This window comes from Pteropus vampyrus, unplaced genomic scaffold, assembly GCF_000151845.1.
Source record: "Pteropus vampyrus isolate Shadow unplaced genomic scaffold, Pvam_2.0 Scaffold34, whole genome shotgun sequence".
Classification (NCBI taxonomy): domain Eukaryota; kingdom Metazoa; phylum Chordata; class Mammalia; order Chiroptera; family Pteropodidae; genus Pteropus; species Pteropus vampyrus.
The window spans coordinates 2,911,589-2,917,503 of NW_011888815.1; positions in this window are offsets into that span (position 1 = coordinate 2,911,589).

Sequence of the window (5,915 nt, forward strand, 5' to 3'; positions counted from 1 at the left end):
GGATGCAGAAGTGTAGCTCAACCATAAGATGTGAGGTTGTCAGACTTTGTAAAAACGAACGAAACCTCTGTTCAGCGAATCGTGAGCAGAAACACGACCGAAGCAGAGCCGAGTGGAGCATCCTCTCTGCCGTCAGTCCCTTCCCCCCCCCAGCCCGCCAGCGGTTCCTAGGACCCTGAGATGGCCCTGTGCAGCCAGGCCTTCCCACCTCCTGCGTGCTGGCCACACCAGGCCCCACAGGCTCTTGCCACGCGCTGAGTTTCATTGCGGCCGAGACCAACCTGCGTCGCTGACCCCAGCATCAGACCACTGGCCAGGCTGAACGAGCCCGAATCCCCAAGTCCCTGGGGACATGGGCACCCGGACTGCAGCCCACTTTCCAGCCCTGCGCAGGAGCCTTGCAGAACACGGGTCTCTCTCACCCTAGGCACTTTGGAACCTGGACATATGTCCCCTTGTGCCATCTCCTCTCACTGAGGCCTCTCGACCTTAAAGGAGGGCCACAGTGTATTGATGCCAGGCTCCCCTCTGCTAACTCATAGAACCTTATGGCGAAGTTGGCGTCAGCCCCTCTGGAGAAGAAACTGAAGCATGGACCTCCCTGGCAACCTACAGTCGGAATCACCCACCAGGACCACTTCCCGGCTCCCCAGAATGGGTCGCATGCCCCGTCGTGGGCCCTTCGTCTCACAGTTCCTGCTTGTTTACACCTCCCTAGCCACACTCTCGGGTCCACGAGCAAAGGGGCGAGCTCCGCCTTGTCCAGTACTCTGCCCGGACCCCTAGCACTGGACCTGACACGCAGAAGGTGCCCTTACAATCACCGAAGACCTGTCGAATGAATGAATCGCTGCGAGTGACCGGGTCACGGCATATACTAGTTTGCAGCTCGCATCTCTAGTGGCAATATTAATGAGCACGTATTTAGATGAGGCTCACTTTTAATTCTTAAACTTGTATCCAATTTGAGAAGATCACTTTAATTCTTTTCTTAATGATGTAAGTTACGTTTGGTTCTTCACTTTCAAGAATTATGATAAAAATGAGTTAGAGTTCGCTTAGCCCTTCCAAGCAAAGAATTGGCCACCTGTCTGTATCTGGTTGTAATCTTAAAATTGTCGACCACTTAGACAGACTTTAATACTCTTTTAATAAGTCTTTTAAATTTGCTTCAAAGAATGTGTTTTATTTTATCAGGAATTTTTAAAGTTATTTAAAACTTGATGTAAACATAGATTTTATACTTTATTTAACCCAAACCACAATCAGTCAACATTTCATTCTCTAAAACACAAATCTGATAGCAAAATCCATTTTTATTGTCACCTAATAGTTTATTTTTCCTTTAAAGATATTGCATTTGAAACTCCAACATCAAAAATAGCTGCATGACAGTGCATGCCCCGTCTTGATGCCACATAATAGTATTCATCCCAAATAACTTTTAAAAATTCTCTGAACTAAAACCCTAAGAGGCCTTTCCCTCTGAGTGTGACTGAGGGGTAGAGTGTGCACCTCGGGGTACAGGCTTTGTTGCCGCAGCATGACGACAGGTGACACGCTGTCCCTTTGATCTGTCCTGGCCTCAGACACCGCGCGAGAGAAACATTTGACTGTGGGGTTTTGTCCTCTCTGCCTGTCCTGGACAAACTCGTTCTCACATTATTTTCAGAGACAAATATTTTGAAAGTGAAGAACACAAGAGGTTACTAAATATTAGCTTTCAAAGGCTTGGAGTCCCATGCTATTTGCTTGGGTTACCTCTTCTCCAAGCCCGTATAAAGAATCGTGTTTACTCTTGAACACTCTTCAGGGCCGAGGCGCTGCCTGGTAAAGAAATATGCAGAGAAGAATGTAAACATGGTTGAGACTTGCCGGGTTCTGTGAAAGCAGAAACTTCTGCTTGGTTTAGGCAAAGCAGAAAGACTGGACGTAGAAAATGAGGAACAGATACGATTTTAAAGGCAAAAATCTTACGTGAAATTTAGGAAGGGATATCTGTAACACAAACAAAACACATATATATTCGGCAGTATTAAAGCAAGCACCTAAACTGAGCATAGATGCATATATAGACATAGCATACATGTATAAAAGAGATACAAATGTTTTAAATTTATTAAAATTGACTCAAGAAGAGATAGGGATCTAAACCACATTTCTCAAACCTGGCCGTGCATTAGAATTATGGGAGTAGGAGAGAGAATTATGGGGGTGGCTTGAGAACAAAATCAAAACTAAACTGAACCGAATAAGACAGTTGTTCAAAAGCTTCAACATGAAAAGCACCAGGCCCAAGGATAAAAATTCATTTCACATTATCAAATAAAAGATTATACAGCGATGCCATTTTAATGCCCCAGAGAAAAATGAACAAGCATTCACAATCACTTTCGTATGAGCAGAATAACGACAAAATCAAAGTTTAGAAAGTCCACATGAAAAGCATGGTAGGGGGAACCCGCAGGCTAATCCCGTATCCTACCGAAAAAAACAGCACAGAAAAACAATATTACATATACTGAACCAAAGCCAGCCTTACACGGAATTGTGAAAAAACCAGAAATATCATCATTAAAGACAGAAACAAGATTTGAAAGTGATCTGCCTGTAATTGCTGGGCCTGCAGTTCGAATGCAGGTTTGCTCTGTCGTGGATTGAAACTTTCAAGAAGAGGAATCCAATCAATGTATCGATCAATTCACCAAATGATATTATTGTGTGAAAAATTAGATGACAAACCAATTTTACCAATTTTTTGTAAAATAAACTATGGATACTTAGATTTGCATATTTATTTCCTATTGATATATTTTCATATGGACAAAAAAAAAAGCCTCTAAAAGCAGAAGCAAAGCTACTATGACGATGTAAGGGTGGGGAGGCATGTTAAGGGACATTGATTTTCTACGTTTTTATGGCTCAAAAGTGTTTATATAATATTTGAGGTCCCCCTGCTTTCTTTCCCCAAAAGGCACATATTACTTTTATAATCAGGAAAAATAAATACATTTCCGATATGGACAAAGAAAAATGAAATGAGTCTCATAGAAATATCATGGCAATTGTTATTTATGGAAATACTTCTATGGCATAAGTAGAAACATGATTTCCTTGCCAAAAAAACCCAAAGAAAATAATGTAAGGGACCAGTTTTAATATTATTTAAAGATCCAAATAGTGAACACTTTTGGGGATGCTCTTTAAAGAAGATAATAGTGACAAAGCTCCTGGAGATGATTTAAATGGGCTTTTCAAGGGAGAAAACCCAAGTGTAAGTGTTGTGGTGGCCTGGCCCCCATTGTTCCTGTCTGACCCCTTTGGGCCTCGTTCTGTCCTCCCTAAGTCTCCCCAGAAGACAGGAGCTACTGGCTGAGGTTGAATTTGGCTCATAGTTGGAAAACATGGAGCCCTGGGAGGGCTGAGGCCTTGGCCTCCAGCCCCTGAGGTCCTCAGCCCCTGCATGTGGCATCACCCTGGGAGAACCGATTCTGCCACATCCTGTGCCTCACAAAACCATTCGAAACCTGCTTCTAGCCTTCACCTTACGTCACAAATGATTGATGAAGATGGACTGTGCCATCTTGCTCAATGGAAATTTTTCATTTTATAAGAAAGCCAAGCCATGAAAGGTTTCTGTCCACATTCTAGGTTGTGACCTGTCAAGAGATATACTGCTTTACCTTAAAAAAAAAAAAAAAATGTAAAACACAGAATGGATGCAGCCCTTAAACTATCACCTTTGGCATCCTGAGAACTAAAGGCTTGTTTTAAGTCAAGGGACTGGCTTTTCAGGGCACTGTGCAACATCCCAAAATTATTTTGTAAGACTATGCTGCCACCTCGTGGCTACATTCATGAAGTATCTTCAACAACATTTCGTAGGGCTATGCTGCCACCTCGTGGCTATATTCATGAAGTATCTTCAACATCATTTCGTAGGGCTATGCTGCCACCTCGTGGCTATATTCATGAAGGATCCTCAACATCATTTCGTAGGGCTATGCTGCCACTTCGTGGCAAAACATGAGAATGCATGACATGCGTAAAAGAGCTCAATGGCCTAGAATATAAATGAATTATTGAAATGCCCATCAAATTGTGCATGCATGACTGCTAACAGTGGCTGATTATCTGTGGATAGTTGCAACGTTGCAATGTTTCTGATGTCATAGAATCTTGGTGCTGAAAACAAATGCAGGTTTTTACCTCCTGGGAAGTTGAGAACCAGGTATCAGGAATAAGAGAAGACACTCATGCATCCAAGACGGTCTGAATTTGTGATTCCCAAAGCTTTCCCGTTGGCTGCCTTATAATCCACTGGGGGGCTTGTTAGATATTTGTGCCTTGGATTCTAACTCATAAATCCTCAAAATATGTACTTTTACTCTCTAGTGACTAGGTGAAGACTGCTGATGACATGCTTAAATTGACCCAAACTTCCTCAGACTTATCACCATACTTGGACTTCTATAGATGGAAATATAACAAGGAGCTCACATCTGCTTCTGCCACTAGTTAAAATTCTCCCTGTCATATCTACTTTCTGGGCCGTGGCTGCAATCTCCCGAATGGATCAGTTGCGTCGTATAATTCTTCGTTTCTTGGTATACTCTCCTTCTCTGCTTTGCCCAAACCACACTGCTTTGAGGAGGGATCACAGAAAGATGCAGGCTTTGGGAAGACCCCTTGGCATCATCCCTGATAAAGCCAGTAACCCTCATGTGGAAGGCTTCCCACACCTCCAGAACACAGCCAGTCACCAAATGGGATTAACAGAGCCCAACTGTTTCTTCTGTCCAAAAACTCACCCACTCCATCTTTGCCCATGGCACACTGCCACACCCCTCCAGGTCCATCTCAGATGCCTACGCTTCTCCACTAAGTCCTTGCAGACGCTCAGAACCAATTGAACCTTCTCCTCTTTCAAGCCCCTGTATCCCTTACTTGTAAACATCCATTATGATGCTCATTGCTATTTGTGTCTGTGTGTTGTTTTTTTTTATCTGCTCATGCACAGGTTTTCATTTTCACAGAAGCGTGAGGCAGGGTTGGGGTATGATCGGTCTGCAGGCTGGTGGCCAGGTCACCTTCCCAATGCACCTCCCACTCCTGCACACCCAGCTAAACGAGCACATCCTAGAGTCTGGCCCGCAGCCTCACAGGCCTGTAGACCGAGCTTTCTCGTACTCCAGAAGGTGTAGTTCTTAGAGAGGCTTTCTCCTACTGATTCCACCAAGTTTTTTCACTGAATGACAAGAAATTAATTTACAATAAATAGTATACTGGCACGCTCGGCGTAGTGAGAAGTCTGCACGAATTGAAGGGAGGAATGAGAGATCATAGGTGTATGAACAAAAACAATCCCTGGCATCAACGTACACTGCTCGGACAGATCTGCCTCCATCTGGGCTTCATCTGTCAGAAGCAGAGCTGCTGTGGGCAGTCAGAGAACCGGTGTCACCAAGTCGTCACATCTGTGCCGGAGCTCTTTATCCCAGCCACGCATTCTTTCTCCCAACAGGATGATACGATTGATTAGAGCTTCGCTTTCTATATTATGATCTGTCCCCTTTACTACCATCTCATACTGAGACAAGGTCAGGTGTGCTCAAACTCTTCAGTCCCCTGCTAATCAGCCACCTCTTTCTTTTCTGCAAAGACTGGTGTAAGTCCCACCCGTTGTGTGAGGATTTTATAGCATGGCTTCTAGAAGGATCCCTGGCTTGTGGTCTGTGTTATAAGTTTCCCTAAGAGAATGCAGCATCTTACTGCTTGTAAGGTTCATATAGCACAGAGCCTGGCTCAGGGTAAGGTCTCAACAAATATATAAATAGACTTCAATCTGTCTATTCAGCTGTTTTTCTCGCCCGTGAGGTAATCTTGACAGAAACTGCATGAATTTCAAGAATGTT